Source organism: Neovison vison, chromosome 5 (genome assembly GCF_020171115.1).
Source record: "Neovison vison isolate M4711 chromosome 5, ASM_NN_V1, whole genome shotgun sequence".
Taxonomy (NCBI): domain Eukaryota; kingdom Metazoa; phylum Chordata; class Mammalia; order Carnivora; family Mustelidae; genus Neogale; species Neogale vison.
Window position 1 is genome coordinate 91,522,852 of NC_058095.1, and position 17,603 is coordinate 91,540,454.

The 17,603-nt window shown below is 40.9% G+C and overlaps 1 pseudogene; it reads right to left on the minus strand.

Moving 5' to 3' along the window:
* LOC122907424 overlaps positions 1-17,262 on the minus strand; it is a 29,729-nt pseudogene extending 12,467 nt beyond the window's left edge.
* Between the last annotated feature and the right edge of the window lie 341 nt (positions 17,263-17,603).

The window sequence follows — 17,603 nt, forward strand, 5'->3', positions numbered from 1 at the left end:
AATTAGACTTAGTAATCTTGCCACATGGCCGTGAGTGACTCATGAGGTGTGGGGCAAGGCGAGGGTGGGGGAGTCTGAGCCAGGGTTAAACTTCTGAGGACCTCACATTTATTTACTTTTTATTATGTGGTTTCCCAAACATACACAAATGTTCCTTTTCTTTTTTTTTTTCTTTATTTCTTTTTTTTTTTAATGTTGGAAGCTATCGACCTGGAGCTTCTAATGTAAAAGATCCTGGAGCTGGCAGAGTCGGCAAAAGACACCAGGGCAGGCACTGCAAACCCAGAGAACCCACAAAACGAACCGAAGATGATTCAAGAAAACGCGTCAGAGAGGTGTGTGATCTGGGCAGACTCTCCAGAAGTGCAGCAGGGTCAGAAGTGTGAGCTCAAAGTGCGGGCTGGCGCTGGTGGGCTGTACATGTCTGGTGGCGGGGGGGTATCCTGGGGAAACAGGGGCAGAGCGGAGGGTGTGGTGGAACAGGTGGGAGGTTACAAGCAAGAGAAACAACACATCTGAAGGGCTGGGTGCGAGAAGGGGGGCCACATACCACATCTGGACAAGACCAGTGACTCCTCTGGGCTCCTGACATCCAGTGTTTGTTTCTGTGAATGATGTCCCCCTTGCTTCAAGGTCTCAGTCAGTCAGAGTGTGGAGCCTTGGGCTCTGCAGCCAGAGGGAATGTGCTAAGGTTTGTGAGGAGTACCCTGGGAATAGCCACCAAATCCCTCACTGAAGGGAGCAGAGCGAGCGCAGAGCTCTTCTCATGGCAGGTCATAGCGGCCTCCTCCCTTCCCTGGACACACAGTTTTAAGAATCCGAGAGAAGCTGCACAAAGCAGGAAGGGCAGAAGGAGAGGTGGAGAGTGGGGCAGGATGCTGACGACTGGCCTCACCACCCAGGCTTATCCCACAGGAGTGACTGGAGGAGCCAGAAAAGGATCGCAGCCAGGAAAGCTCTCTCAGGTCTCACATTGCTCACTCCTTTGTTCAGCTTTTGGGGTGTGGGTAGAAGCAGAGGGGATAATCCCCTCTCAGCTATTCTGTCAAAGCTTCCTCACATTCCTCTGGGTCCTACCACTCCCTCTGGCATTACTTCCTGCTTTGGTCTTGAGGCTAGAGTCCGCTTGCTTGTCTAGAACTGTGGGGGTAAGGACCACCTCTCCTCCTCCATGGGGGTGACGGGTGACACCAGTGTCCTGACAACTCTCCGCTAAGAAATTCTTCCTTCCCACTAACCACCTCCATCCATTCTCCTCCCCACATCCCCCTACCTCAACTGCTCTCTCAGACGGCAAGGGTGTCAGGGGGCACCTCCGAGCAATGTCTGACGTAGGTAGTCCAACATCTCTAGACTAAGTGGGCACTTGTCGTCTGTTATTTTCAGCTGGGGAGCCTCTGTTGAAACACCACCACAGTGAAAGATGTCTTTGGTTACAATCCTCCACACATGGACCTTCTGTGAAATTACTGTTCTCTTCCCTTGCTCCTTTGTTTGTGCCATGTCATGACTACTGTGTTTTTACTCTGAAGACCTTGTTGCATTTCTGATTCTCTAGAAATGTGGCATATCTGCGACCTTGGAATATATTCTCAGGTTGAAAAGAACAGTAGAGAAATCTTAAATTACATTCAGTTTTATTTTCTGTAGTAATATTGGCATTGTAATTTTGAAACTCATGTATATTGTAGGATAAAATAGGCAAATCTGTGGATGCAATGAGTCAAGATTTTCAGGGAGAGAGAAAACACATATAAAATTAAGGAAGAAAACCTTCTTTGTTGATTTTGAACTGATAATATTGGTGTAAATTCACAATTAAAAATAAAAAGTATTTCCTAGCTTTGTCCATTGAAAGGCACCCAAACTATGACACACAGTAGCAATGAGCACATTTGGGTCCAGACCCTGGTTTCTCAGTATTAGGCTGAAAGCTAGAAAATTGTCATATGGTATGGTATGGTATAGTATAATTCAGTCTAATATTGACCTAACTAAAGGAACCAGAGCTTTTAGAGATATGGCTGATTTCAGATCTAGGCAGAAGGATAAGGGGACCTTGATGTGTCATGCGCCAAAAAGTAAGGAATCTGTCAAAGATTAATGGAGTTGTACCAAAAATACACAGATTTGAAGGTGTTTCCTAATAGCCAAATTTGGGACAGTCTGAGCACTGGAAGAAAAAAAAATTAAGGTTGATTATAATTAAATAGATAAATATTTTGTTAATAGTTTAATAAATAAAAATCAATGGCTCCATAATTTTACAGACAAAAAGAGAAAAAGAAAATCATTTCCCACCATGGGTTATGACAGTTACACAAATTTTTTTCTCTACATATCTGTAATTAAAGGGAGAGAATTAAACATGTATCCTGCCTTTTAAGGAGAAAGAGTTTTGCATTTCTCATTGAGAAGAAGCCATTCTGTACAGAAGAATGTCAGTTAATATGGGTAGAAGAGCAATTGAATGAGAAAATTACCATTTGGTGAACACCAGTGAAATAATTGGCTTGGGAAATAACTGAATTCTTTAAAACATGGACTCAGGAAAGTTCCTTCTACCTGTCAAATCCAGCCCACCATCTCTCTGATATTGTATATCCCATGAATTGAGAATGTTTTTTAAAAATTTAGATAGTTGACAAAATCCAAAGGACAGCAATACGTCTTGACACATGAAATTTTTATACAAATTGAAATTTCAGTGTCCGTAAGTAAGGTTTTTTTCTTTTTAAGGTTTTATTTATTTATTTGACAGAGAGAGAGAGACACAGGAAGAGAGGAAACGCAACTGCGGGGAGTGGGAGAGGGAGAAGCAGGCTTCCCGCTGAGCAGGGAGCCTGATGCGGGGCTCAATCCTAGGACCCTGGGATCATGACCTGAGCCGAAGGTAGACGCCTAACGGCTGAGCCACCCAGGCACCCCTATAAGTCAGGTTTTACTGGACCACCGCCATGCTCATTCATCACTGTGTTGCCAATGCCTGCGTCTGTAGTCCAATGGCAGATTCACATAATTGAGATAGAGACAATGTGGTCTACAAAGCGTAAATTATTTAGTATCTGGAACTTCACAGAAATACTTGGCTGACTCGTGCTGCAAACATTTGTAGAAGGGGAACTGAGGAAGAGGGTGTTTGCACAGGGCAGATGTATCATTCTATAAATCATTCATTAATTGCAAAAGGAAAATGCACTTTATAATGGTAAGATCGGGCAGTTGCCCCTTGCCAAGTTATCAGCACTTAGCATCACCAACAGAGCAACAACCTGACGGTCTGTACCCACTGGTGGTGAGGCGATAGGATTCCCTGTACCACCTCAGGAGCGCTCTTGCCAACCATGTTTAATTTGACAATTTTAAAATAGTTTCATCGAGGTAGAGTTGACAGACAATAAACCACACGTATTTATTTATTTATCTTTTAAAAAAAATTTTAAAGACTTTACTTATGTATTTGAGAGACAGAGAGAGCATGAGCAGGGGAAGGGGCAGAGGGAGAGGGAGAAGCAGACTCTCCGCTGAAGAGGGAGCCCCACGTGGGGATCGATCCCAGGACCGCAGTTTTAGGACCTGAGCTGAAGACAGATGCTTAACTGACCCAGCCACCCAGGCGTCCCTAAACCACACGTATTTAAAGTGCATGATCTGATATGCTTTGGCTCTTGTATACCAGTAAGTGAAACCACCACCATCAAGATAATGAACATGTCTGTACCAACAAATGGTTCATCACACCCCTTTTAATTCTCTGTTCCCACCCCCCGCATCTCTCTCTATCTCATCGATCTGCTTTCGAGCACTGCAGGTTAGTTTACATTTTGTAAAACATTAAATAAATGGAATCCTACAGTGTGTATACTTTTTTATCTGGCTTCTTGAAGTCACCGTGATTATTTTGAGACTGAGCCCTGTTGTTTCATGAATCAATATTTTATTCCCTTCCTTCCACCTAAAAATAGGGATATATTATTATATTCATTTTTCCATTCACACGTTGATGGGCATTTGGATAATTTCCCAGTTGGGGCGAGGACAAATAGAGATACTGTGGACATTCATATATAAGTCTTTGTATGGGCAAGTACTTTTAATTCTCTGGGGTAAAGATCTAAGAGTGGAATGGTTGAATCATAAGGTAGGTTTATGTTAAGGTGTTTTTTTTTTTTAAAGATTTTATTTATTTATTTGACAGAGAGAGATTACAAGTAGGCAGAGAGGCAGACAGAGAGAGAGAGAGGAGGAAGTAGGCTCCCTGCTGAGCAGAGAGCCAGATGCGGGACTCGATCCCAGGACCCTGAGATCATGACCTGAGCCAAAGGCAGCGGCTTAACCCACTGAGCCACCCAGGCGCCCCTATGTTAAGGTTTTTAAGAAACTTCCAAACTGAATTCCGGTTACTCTGTATCCTTGCCACCCTTGGCATGATCAGTCTTTTTAGCTTTGGTCATTTGTGGTTTTAATTTGTCATTCCTGTAATGACTAATGATATTGAGTATGTTTTCATGGGTTTTTGCCATCTGTGTGTCTTTTATCCATTAGAAAAAAAAATTAAGTGCTTTTCTTCTTCTTGAATTTTGAAAGGTTTTCAAAAAGAATACATTCTATTTGCAAAAACATGGATGGAGCTTGAGGGCATTATGCTAATTGAAACAATCTAGACAGGAAAACAAATACTTGTTTGACTTCACTCTCATGTGGAATCTAAAACAAACAAACAAACAAACAAACAAAAAAACCCCAGAAACCAAACTCATAGAAAAGAGATCAGATTTGTGGTTACCAGAGTTGGGGAGCTGCAGGGTGGAGTGGGAAACTGGATCTGGGTGAGGTGGTCCAAGGTACTAACTTCCAGTTACAGAATAGATAAGTGCCAGGAGTCTGATGTATATCATGACCTTAGCTAACACCGCTATGTGGTTTAATTGAAAGTTGCTAAGACAGTAGATCCTTAAAGTTTTCATAACGAGGAAAAAAAATTTTTTTCCTTTTTTTTCAAGCATTTCTATGAGATGGTACATGTTAACTAAGTGTATTTTAATTATTTCACAATATGTGTAAATCAAACCATTATGCTATACACCTTGCCCCTATACAGTGATACTTATCAATTATATCTCAATAAAATTGAGATATAAGATTAAGAAATAAATACATGTTCTGGAGACAAGTTTCTTATCAGATATATGACTTTCAAATGTTTTCCCCCAATCTGTCTCGATTTTTAGTCTCTTACTGTTTTTTCAAAAAGCAGAGGTTTTAACTGGGACAAAGTCTAATGTATCCCTTTTTCTTTTATGGACCATTTCTCCAGAGTTGCCTCTGCATCTTTGTAAAAGAAGTTGTCCATATGTATGTATGTGAGTCTGTTTCTTGAATCTATTCTGTTTCATTGATCTGTGTGAGCAGTGCATTCTCTTGTACAGGATTAGGTAAGTCTTGAAATCTGGTAGTGTTAATTCTCCAACATTGATTTTTTTTTAAGAATTTATTTACTTATTTGACAGAGAGAAAGAGATCACAAGTAGGCAGAGAGTCAGGCAGAGGGAGAGGGGGAAGCAGGCTCCCCACTGAGCAGAGAGCCCAATGCGGGGCTTGATCCCAGGACCCTGAGATCATGACCTGAGTTGAAGGCAGAGGCTTAACCCACTGAGCCACCCAGGCACCCGTGATCGTTTTTTTAAAAGTCATTTTGGCTGGTCTGGTTTCTTTGGCTATTCTTCACATGTCCATATAAATTTTAGAACCAACTTGTCAATATCTACAAGAAAGTCTGTTGGGATTTTAATTTTGATTGCACTGACTCTATAAATCAATTTGGAAAGAGTTCATATCTCACAAATATTGAGTCTCCCAACTCATGAACATGGTATACCTCTCTGTTTACCTAGGTCTTTAATTCCTTCCAGCCATGTTTTGTAGTCTTTACAGTGCAAGTTGTGGTTGGCAGAGTTCAAAGATGTACCCCAAGGGACGCCTGGGTGGCTCAGTCAGTTAAGTGTCTGACTTTGGCTCTGGTCATGATCCCAGGGTCATGGGATTGAGCTCCACATCAGGCTCCCTGCTCAGTGGGGAGCCTGCCCTGCTTCTCCCTCTGCCAGCCACTCCTCCTGCTTGTGTTCTGTCTCTCTCTGACAAATAAATAAATAACATCTTAAAGCAAGCAAATGAACAAACAAAAACAAAGATATCCACCAAAATTCCTGTCTCCTGGGATAGGCACCCTGTGTAATCTCCTCCCCTTGAGTGTAGGTAGGACCCATGAGTATAGTGTGTGGGTAGGACCCATTACATGCCTGTAATGAGGTTACTAATGGTTGATTCTGAGTTAATAAAAAGGATGTAATCTTACATGGCCCTAATTTTATTAGGGGAGTTCTTAAAAGAGGATGAAACACTGAAAAGACTTTCCTGTTGGCCTCAAGGACAATGGCTTCCCTGAGGTCTCCAGCTGCAGTGAACTAAATTCTGCCTGCAAGCTGATTGAGTTTTTAAGAGGTCCCCAAGCATCAGAGGAGACCACGGCTTCAGTTGACAGTTTGCTCATGGCCTGGGTGACCCGAGCAGAGGATTCAGATATGCTGTGTCCAGACTCTTGACCCACAGGAACTGTGAGTAGATTTCTAAGCTATTGAGGTTATGATAGTCTGCAGCACAGCAAAACTAACCCATAGGCCTTGAACATCTTCTGTCAGATTTGTCCTTGTTTCAGATTTTCAGAAACAGCTAAAAATGTCAATGAACTTGTTTTCTTAATTTCATTAGATAGAATATGGAAATACAATGGATTTTTGTATGTTGATCATGGATTCTGCTGGACTGCTAAGTTCATTTCACAGATTTATTAGGATTTTCTATATGTAGGATAATAGAAAAAACATCCCATAGAGGGTCTACGTATAGAATAATGTGAAAATTAAAACGTTATTTTGTCCCTTCCAGTTAGCAAACCTTTAATTTATTTCTCTTGCCTACTTACTGCTCTGGCTAGATCTTTCAGTTCAGTGTTGAACAGAAGTGGTAAAAGAGGACATCTTTGCCTTGTTCTCATCTTAGGGAAAGGCATTCAGCTGCTCACTCTTAGTTTAGGGATTTTTTGTATATGTCTATTATCATGTTGAGGAAGTTCCCTTGTGTTCCTCATTGGGTTTCTTTTTGTTGTTGTTGTTGTTGTTTTTAATGAGAAATAGATGTTGGATTTTGTCAAAAATTTTTTGCATCTGTTGGGATGACCATGTGATTTTTCTCCTCTATTCCACCAATATGGTGAATTACATAAACTGATTTTCTCATGGTGAACCAACTTTGGATCCCTGGGACATGTATCAATAGGCTACGATGCATTATCCATTTGCTATATCATTGGACTCTATTTGTTAATATTTTGTTTATAATTCTATGTTCTGGTTTGTGCCTTTCTTTTCTTATAATTCTTTGATTTTAGTAATAGATAATACAGATCTCATACAATGAGATAGGAAAGGTTCTCTCTTCAGTTTTCTGGGAGATTTTGTATAAATGTGTATTACCTTTTCCTTAAATATTTTACAGAAATTACCAAATTCACCACTAGAATTGACTACCTTTGGGCTGTGGTTTTCTCTGTGGGAATATTTTAAGTTACCAATTCTATTTATTTACTTTTCAATAGGTCTTTTAGGGTTTTCTATTTGTTCTTGAGTCATTCTTGGCAATTTTATCTTCCTAGGATTTTTTTTCCATTTTATCTCAGTTGCATCATGTCTTGGTGTCATATTTTGGTTTATAGTAAGAAATCTGTATTTGGTCTTTGGCCTTGCACAGAACTTCTAAAAACCTTGGGGTTTTTCTAAGTAACGAGATTGATAAAGGTGTCTTTTTTTGTGAATAAGGTGACCTGTGGAAAGCCCCTAGACAACCTAAAGATGGGGACTGGTTACCAGGGGAACCAGCCCTGTGATTAAAAGATTCGAAATTTTGGGCCCCACCCCCACAGCACCAGGCACCTCAGGCAAGGGAAGAGGCACTGGAGATTCAACAAGTGGCCAATGATTTAATCAATTGTGTTTATGTGCATGAAGCCTCCATAAAACCCAAAGGAATGAATACACGGAGAGTGGCATAGGAGAGCTGAGCTCAGAGAGGGCATGGAAGCTTTCTGCACCTTTCCCTATACCTTACCCTCTGTATCTCTTTGATCTACACGGAGAAGTGAATCCAAAGCGACGGGAAGATAGACCCCGGGGGGAGGGGCCGGCTCCCAGCAAGCGGCGGAGCAACGGAGCACAAAATCGGGACTTTTAAAAGTCTTGTTCCGCTGAGGGACATCGCTCCGGAGGCTAAACCGGGGCGAAGCCCAAGCGGGGTTGGTGTGACCTCAGGTCCCGCGGGGTCACAAGAGGATCGGGGGTGTCTGAGTGTTGCAGAGCTTGCGTGTATTGGAACGGGAAAGCCGGCTGCAGAGACGGAGCCGACAGTGAGCTCGCAGCTCGGAGTTGCCTTGAACCGGTCACAGGCTCGGTGAGCTCAGAGCGCGGCCGGAGGTTAGGCAGACGCGAGTTACTAGGAGCTGTTCGCTGAGGGTGCACTGGGGAGCGGGGCCCCGGGCTCTCGGCTCCTCCGGGCTGGAGACCAGGAGGCCGCCATTTGTATTCCCGTCCTCCGGAACTCTACGGAAAGCGCTCAGGGAACAAAAGCTCCTGAAAGCAAAGCCGAGCAGATCACTCAGCCCGGCCCCTGCTAAGGGCGGTGCAATTCCGCCTGGGGCAAAGACACTTGAGAATCACTACAACAGGCCCCTCCCCCAGAAGATCAACAAGAAATCCAGGCAAGACCAAGTTCACCTACCAAGGAGTGCAGTTTCAATACCAAGGAGAGAGCAGCAGAATTCCAGAGGAGGAGAAAACAAACCACAGAACTCATGGCTTTCTGCCTGTGATATTTTAGTCTTGCAATTAATTTAATTTTTTAATTTTTCATTTTTTTCTCTTCTTCTGCTAAAATTTTTTATAACTTTTACCCTTTTCTTTTTTAACGTTTTTTAACTAGATTATCTAATATATATATTTTTTTTCTTTTTTATACTTTTCTTTATTCATTTACTTTTTTTTTAATTCTTTTTTTTTCTTTTTTTTCTTTCTTTCTTTTTGAACCTCTTTTATCCCCAAATCAGAAAGAGATCCCAATCAGAAGAGATTGGGAGATCCCAATCAAAGGAGATCCCAATCAGAGGAGATCCCTCACCCAATCGTAGGGGGGAGAAATCCGCCCTCACGATTTGGGATCTCTTCTGATTTGGTTTAAGCATATTTTCCTGGGATTGTTGCCACCCTTTTAGTATTTTACTTGCTCCTTCATATACTCTTAGCTGGACAAAATGACAAGGCGGAAAAATTCACAACAAAAAAAAGAACAAGAGGCAGTACCGAAGGCTAGGGACATAATCAATACAGACATTGGTAATATGTCAGATCTAGAGTTCAAAATGACAATTCTCAAGGTTATAGCCGGGCTTGAAAAAGGCATGGAAGATATTAGAGAAACCCTCTCCAGAGATATAAAAGCCCTTTCTGGAGAAATAAAAGAACTAAAATCTAACCAAGTTGAAATCAAAAAAGCTATTAATGAAGTTCAATCAAAAATGGAGGCTCTCACTGCTAGGATAAATGAGGCAGAAGAAAGAATTAGCGATATAGAAGACCAAATGACAGAGAATAAAGAAGCTGAGCAAAAGAGGGACAAACAGCTACTGGACCATGAGGGGAGAATTCGAGAGATAAGTGACACCATAAGACGAAACAACATTAGAATAATTGGGATTCCAGAAGAAGAAGAAAGAGAGAGGGGAGCAGAAGGTATACTGGAGAGAATTATGGGGGAGAATTTCCCCAATATGGCAAAGGGAAGGAGCATCAAAATTCAGGAGGTTCAGTGAACGCCCCTCAAAATCAATAAGAATAGGCCCACACCCCGTCACCTAATAGTAAAATTTACAAGCCTTAGTGACAAAGAGAAAATCCTGAAAGCAGCCCGGGAAAAGAAGTCTGTAACATACAATGGTAAAAGTATTAGATTGGCAGCTGACTTATCCACAGAGACCTGGCAGGCCAGAAAGAGCTGGCATGACATTTTCAGAGCACTAAACGAGAAAAACATGCAGCCAAGAATACTATATCCAGCTAGGCTATCATTGAAAATAGAAGGAGAGATTAAAAGCTTCCAGGACAAACAAAAACTGAAAGAATTTGCAAACACCAAACCAGCTCTACAGGAAATACTGAAAGGGGTCCTCTAAGCAAAGAGAGAGCCTACAAGTGGTAGATCAGAAAGGAACAGAGACAATATACAGTAACAGTCACCTTACACGCAATACAATGGCACTAAAATCACATCTCTCAATAGTTACCCTGAATGTTAATGGGCTAAATGCCCCAATCAAAAGACACAGGGTATCAGAATGGATAAAAAAACAAAACCCATCTATATGTTGCCTCCAAGAAACTCATTTTAAGCCCGAAGACACCTCCAGACTTAAAGTGAGGGGGTGGAAAAGAATTTACCATGCTAATGGACAACAGAAAAAAGCAGGAGTGGCAATCCTTATATCAGATCAATTAGATTTTAAGCCAAAGACTATTATAAGAGATGAGGAAGGACACTATATCATACTCAAAGGGTCTGTCCAACAAGAAGATCTAACAATTTTAAATATCTATGCCCCCAACGTGGGCGCAGCCAACTATATAAACCAATTAATAACAAAATCAAAGAAACACATCAACAATAATACAATAATAGTAGGGGACTTTAACACTCCCCTCACTGAAATGGACAGATCATCCAAGCAAAAGATCAACAGGGAAATAAAGGCCTTAAATGATACACTGGATGAGATGGACATCACAGATATACTCACAACATTTCATCCCAAAGCAACAGAATACACATTCTTCTCTAGTGCACATGGAACATTCTCCAGAATAGATCACATCCTCGGTCCTAAATCAGGACTCAACCGGTATCAAAAGATTGGGATCATTCCCTGCATATTTTCAGACCACAATGCTCTGAAGCTAGAACTCAACCACAAGAGGAAGTTTGGAAAGAACACAAATACATGGAGACTAAACAGCATCCTTCTAAAGAATGAATGGGTCAACCGGGAAATTAAAGAAGAATTGAAAAAAATCATGGAAACAAATGATAATGAAAATACAACGGTTCAAAATCTGTGGGACACAACAAAGGCAGTCCTGAGAGGAAAATATATAGCGGTACAAGCTTTTCTCAAGAAACAAGAAAGGTCTCAGGTACACAACCTAACCCTACACCTAAAGGAGCTGGAGAAAGAACAAGAAAGAAACCCTAAACCCAGCAGGAGAAGAGAAATCATAAAGATCAGAGCAGAAATCAATGAAATAGAAACCAAAAAAACAATAGAACAAATCAACGAAACTAGGAACTGGTTCTTTGAAAGAATTAATAAAATTGATAAACCCTTGGCCAGACTTATCAAAAAGAAAAGAGAAAGGACCCAAATAAATAAAATCATGAATGAAAGAGGAGAGATCACAACTAACACCAAAGAAATACAAACTATTATAAGAACATACTATGAGCAACTCTACGCCAACAAATTTGACAATCTGGAAGAAATGGATGCATTCCTAGAAACATATAAACTACCAAAATTGAACCAGGAAGGAATAGAAAGCCTGAACAGACCCATAACCAGTAAGGAGATTGAAACAGTCATTAAAAATCTCCAAACAAACAAAAGCCCAGGGTCAGATGGCTTCCCGGGGGAATTCTACCAAACATTTAAAGAAGAACTAATTCCTATTCTCCTGAAACTATTCCAAAAATTAGTAATGGAAGGAAAACTCCCAAACTCCCAGCATCACCTTGATCCCAAAACCAGACAAGGATCCCATCCAAAAAGAGAGCTATAGACCAATATCCTTGATGAACACAGATGCAAAAATTCTCACCAAAATACTAGCCAATAGGATTCAACAGTACATTAAAAGGATTATTCACCACGACCAAGTGGGATTTATCCCAGGGCTGCAAGTTTGGTTCAACATCCGCAAATCAGTCAATGTGATACAACACATCAATAAAAGAAAGAACAAGAACCATATGATACTCTCAATAGATGCTGAAAAAGCATTTGACAAAGTACAGCATCCCTTCCTGATCAAAACCCTTCAAAGTGTAGGGATAGAGGGCACATACCTCAATATCATCAAAGCCATCTATGAAAAACCCAGTGCAAATATCATTCTCAATGGAGAAAAACTGAAAGCTTTTCCACTAAGGTCAGGAACACGGCAGGGATGTCCATTATCACCACTGCTATTCAACGTAGTACTAGAAGTCCTAGCCTCAGCAATCAGACAACAAAAGGAAATTAAAGGCATCCAAATCGGCAAAGAAGAAGTCAAACTATCACTCTTCGCAGATGATATGATACTCTATGTGGAAAACCCAAAAGACTCCACTCCAAAACTGCTAGAACTTGTACAGGAATTCAGTAAAGTGTCAGGATATAAGATCAATGCACAGAAATCAGTTGCATTTCTCTATACCAACAACAAGACAGAAGAAAGAGAAATTAAGGGGTAAATCCCATTTACAATTGCACCCCAAACCATAAGATACCTAGGAATAAACCTAACCAAAGAGGCTAAGAATCTATACTCAGAAAACTATAAAGTACTCATGAAAGAAATTGAGGAAGACACAAAGAAATGGAAAAATGTTCCATGCTTCTGGATTGGAAGAATAAATATTGTGAAAATGTCTATGCTACCTAAAGCAATCTACACATTTAATGCAATTCCTATCAAAGTACCATCCATCTTTTTCAAAGAAATGGAACAAATAATTTTAAAACTTATATGGAACCAGAAAAGACCTCGAATAGCCAAAGGGATATTGAAAAAGAAAGCCAAAGTTGGTGGCATCACAATTCCGGACTTCAAGCTTTATTACAAAGCTGTCATCATCAAGACAGCATGGTACTGGCACAAAAACAGACACATAGACCAATGGAACAGAATAGAGAGCCCAGAAATAGACCCTCAACTCTATGGTCAGCTAATCTTCGACAAAGCAGGAAAGAATGTCCAATGGAAAAAAGACAGCCTCTTCAATAAATGGTGTTGGGAAAATTGGACAGCCACGTGCAGAAAAATGAAATTGGACCATTTCCTTACACCACACACAAAAATAGATTCAAAATGGATTAAGGACCTCAATGTGAGAAAGGAATCCATCAAAATCCTTGAGGAGAACACAGGCAGCAACCTCTTCGACCTCAGCCGCAGCAACATCTTCCTAGGAACATCGCCAAAGGCAAGGGAAGCAAGGGCAAAAATGAACTTTTGGGATTTCATCAAGATCAAAAGCTTTTGCACAGCAAAGGAAACAGTTAACAAAACCAAAAGACAACTGACAGAATGGGAGAAGATATTTGCAAACGACATATCAGATAAAGGACTAGTGTCCAAAATCTATAAAGAACTTAACAAACTCAACACCCAAAGAACAAATAATCCAATCAAGAAATGGGCAGAGGACATGAACAGACGTTTCTGCAAAGAAGACATCCAGATGGCCAACAGACACATGAAAAAGTGCTCCATATCACTCGGCATCAGGGAAATACAAATCAAAACCACAATGAGATATCACCTCACACCAGTCAGAATGGCTAAAATCAACAAGTCAGGAAATGACAGATGCTGGCGAGGATGCGGAGAAAGGGGAACCCTCCTACACTGTTGGTGGGAATGCAAGCTGGTGCAACCGCTCTGGAAAACAGCATGGAGGTTCCTCAAAATGTTGAAAATAGAACTGCCCTATGACCCAGCAATTGCACTACTGAGAATTTACCCTAAACATACAAACGTAGTGATCCAAAGGGGCACGTGCACCCGAATGTTTATAGCAGCAATGTCCACAATAGCCAAACTATGGAAAGAACCTAGATGTCCATCAACAGATGAATGGATCAAGAAGATGTGGTATATATACTCAATGGAATACTATGCAGCCATCCAAAGAAATGAAATCTTGCCATTTGCGACAACATGGATGGAACTAGAGCGTATCATGCTTAGCGAAATAAGTCAAGCGGAGAAAGACAACTATCATATGATCTCCCTGATATGAGGGAGTGGTGATGCAACATGGGGGCTTAAGTGGGTGGGAGAAGAATCCATGAAACAAGATGGGATAGGGAGGGAGACAAACCATAAGTGACTCTTAATCTCACGAAACAAACTGAGGGTTGCTGGGGGGAGGGGGGTTGGGAGAAGGGGGGTAAGGTTATGGACATTGGGGAGGGTATGTGCTTTTGGGTAAATTGGAAGGGGAGGTGAACCATGAGAGACTATGGGCTCTGAAAAACAATCTGAGGGGTTTGAAGTGGCAGGGGGTGGGAGGTTGGGGTACCAGGTGGTGGGTATTATAGAGGGTACGGCTTGCATGGAGCACTGGGTGTGGTGAAAAAATAATGAATACTGTTTTTCTGAAAATAAATAAATTGGAAAAAAAATAAGAAAGATAAATAAATAAATAAGATTTTAAAAAAGATTTTTTTTTCAATTTATTTATTTTCAGAAAAACAGTACTCATTATTTTTTCACCACACCCAGTGCTCCATGCAAGCTGTGCCCTCTATAATACCCACCACCTGGTACCCCAACCTCCCACCCCCCCGCCACTTCAAACCCCTCAGACTGTTTTTCAGAGTCCATAGTCTCTCATGGTTCACCTCCCCTTCCAATTTACCCAAATTCCCTACTCCTCTCCAATGCCTCAAGATATTTTTTAAAGATTTATTGATTTTACATAGAGAGAGAGAGGGAGAGTGTACAAATCAGGTAGGGGCAGAGGGAAAGAGAGAATCTTCAGAGAGACTCACAGCTGAGCGTGAAGCCCAATACAAATCCCCAACAGGGCTCTATCCCAAGACCCTGAGATCATGACCTGAGCCGAAATCAAGAGTTTTCTGTTTAACCGATTTAGCCATCCAGGTGCCCCCTATTCAAGATATTTTAAAATTTGTCTTGTGATTTCTGTTTTGATCCAGGGTTACTTAGAAGTGTATTGTTTAACTTCCAAATTATTGGTGATTTCCCTATTTTCTTTCTGTTTTTGACATCTGATTAATTCTGTGGGGACTAGAAAACACATGTGCTATTAAATAATTCTTCTTATATTTACTGAGACTTGTTTAAGAGTCTAGCATATGGTCTATTCTGGAGAATCCCTAATGTGTATTTGAATGTCTAATTCTGATATTTTGGGGAGGAATGTTCAAGTCTTTATATTCATATTGAGTTCTGTCTAGGTCAATCAATTTCTGAGAAAGGAGTATTGAATTCTCCGTCTATAATTGTTGAATTGTCTCTATTTCCTTTCAGTCCTGTCAGTTTTTTCTTTATGTATTTTGACTCTCTTGTCAGTTGCAAATACACTTTTTACTATGATATTTCCCTGATGGATTATTCAGCATATTTACAAAAATTTTGGAGATTGAAAAACTTACTTGACAATTACTTTTTCAAATAATTTTCCTATTCTTTCTCTTCCTTTCCTGTTTTTCTTAGACTCCCACTGCATGTATGTTGGTGTACCTTGCTGGATTTGAACCTCTGTCTATTTTTCTTCAAATCAATTCTTGCAGTTCTTCAGTTTGGATAATTTCCATTGATCAGCCTTCAATGTCACTGATTTTTCTGCCAACTCTAATCCCCACTGAGCCTCTCTAGTGAGTTTTAAATTTCAGTTATTGTATTTTTTAACTATAAAATTTCTGTTCAAATCTTTATAATAGTTTCTATTCCTCTATTGAGATTTTGTGAAGTCGTTGTATTAATATGTTCAGGCTACTATAATAGAATACCACAGATTAGGTGGTCTAAACAATGTTTATTTTCTCAGTATGAAGTCTAGATGTTCCAGATCAAGGACCTGCGAGATGGATGTCCAGTGAGGACTTTCTTCCCAGTTTGCAAACAGCTGCTTTCTTGCTGAGCTCTCGCACTGGTGGAGAGAAAGAACGAAGAATGCCTCTTCCTCTTCTTCTATGGGTACCAGCCCAAGCCTGTGATCTCATTTAACCTTCATGACAGGATTCCTCACTATCACTATGTCTAAATACAGTCACATTGAGGGTTAGAGCTTCAACATATGCATTTTGGAGAACACAAACATTCAGTCCATAACAGTCATTGATAGAATATTTTCTGTTGATTATTTGACAGTTTCCTTTACTTCTTTGAGCATATTCATACTAGCCCTTTCAAAATTTTTGTTACTGAATCAAACATCTGATTCCTCTCAGAGTCAGTTTCTGTTGACTATGTTCCTTCCCTTGAGTACAGACTGCAACTTCCTGTTTTTAGCATGTAATTTTATTAAGATATTCCATTTATTTATTTGACAGAGAGAGAGAGAGAGAGATCAGGCAGAGAGAGAGGCAGAGAGAGAGGGAGAAGCAGGCTCCCTGCTGAGGAGAGAGCCCAAGGAGGGGCTTGAACCCAGGACCTGAGATCATGATGTGAGCCAAAGGCGCCACCCAGTCACCCCTGCAGGTAATTTTTTTAATGGAAAAACAAACATTTTAGATAATATGAGGATTGTTGATGTTGTTTTAGTAACTGCTACCTGTTCATGTCCTTCTGGTGATAAACCTGGCTTACAATGGTGATGTGTGCCTTAGGATGGAGACCTCATGGTACTGTGTTCAGTTCTTGAGGACACCCATTTAGTGTCCCTCACAAGACATTCTTGTCTCAGATGGATCTTTACTACACTCTCCCCTGGCATTCTTAGCAACTGTCTTCCTTGTTGCAGTTACCCAGTCTTTGAGGTGTGGGGCATTCAGGGCCAGGGGTTCAGGAAAGCTCAGGGGCTAATCAGTTTTCCTTGGTTGTTATGTGTGTCCCCCACTCTTCCCCCTGGCTGCTATTGTTGCCACAAATTTACTATGGTGTTTCCTCATCACAGGGGCTGTAAGGCAGGCATCAAGCACCCAGGTCCTATGGAGGAGAAAGGAACACATATTAGTCTCTTCTCCGGTGGTGGTACTATGCCTGCCTCTGCCCAGGCCGCTCTGTACAAAATGAATACCCCCTCTCCCTTCCCTAAGAGTAAGTCACCATCTTTACTTCAGTTGTTCAACTTTATACCTTTTTCTTGCAGATCTTTGGCATCTCCAAGGTTGTACTTGGTGAAGGGGGCTAGCAATGGGCACTGGTTTGCCATCTTTTCAGGACTTCCTACTTCCTTGATTCATGCCTATCTTCTCTTGTAGACTGATGGCCTCATGAAGGTTGGCCTTGTCCCTCACTGCTGGGGCCTAGAACAGTGCCCATTACATAGGAAATATTCAATAAAAATGTCCCAAATGAATTGCCTACTTCCTTTTGGAAAGGCTCTGTTGTCTCTTGATTTTTTTACTCCTTCTCGGGGCCCTTTTCAGACTCCCTCCTCTCACAGGCCCTGAAATATTATTTCAAAGTTTCTGTCCTAAACTACATCCTTTCTCTTTCCCTGGGAATCTCATCCATATAAATAACTTAAATTACATGATGATGACTCCTGAT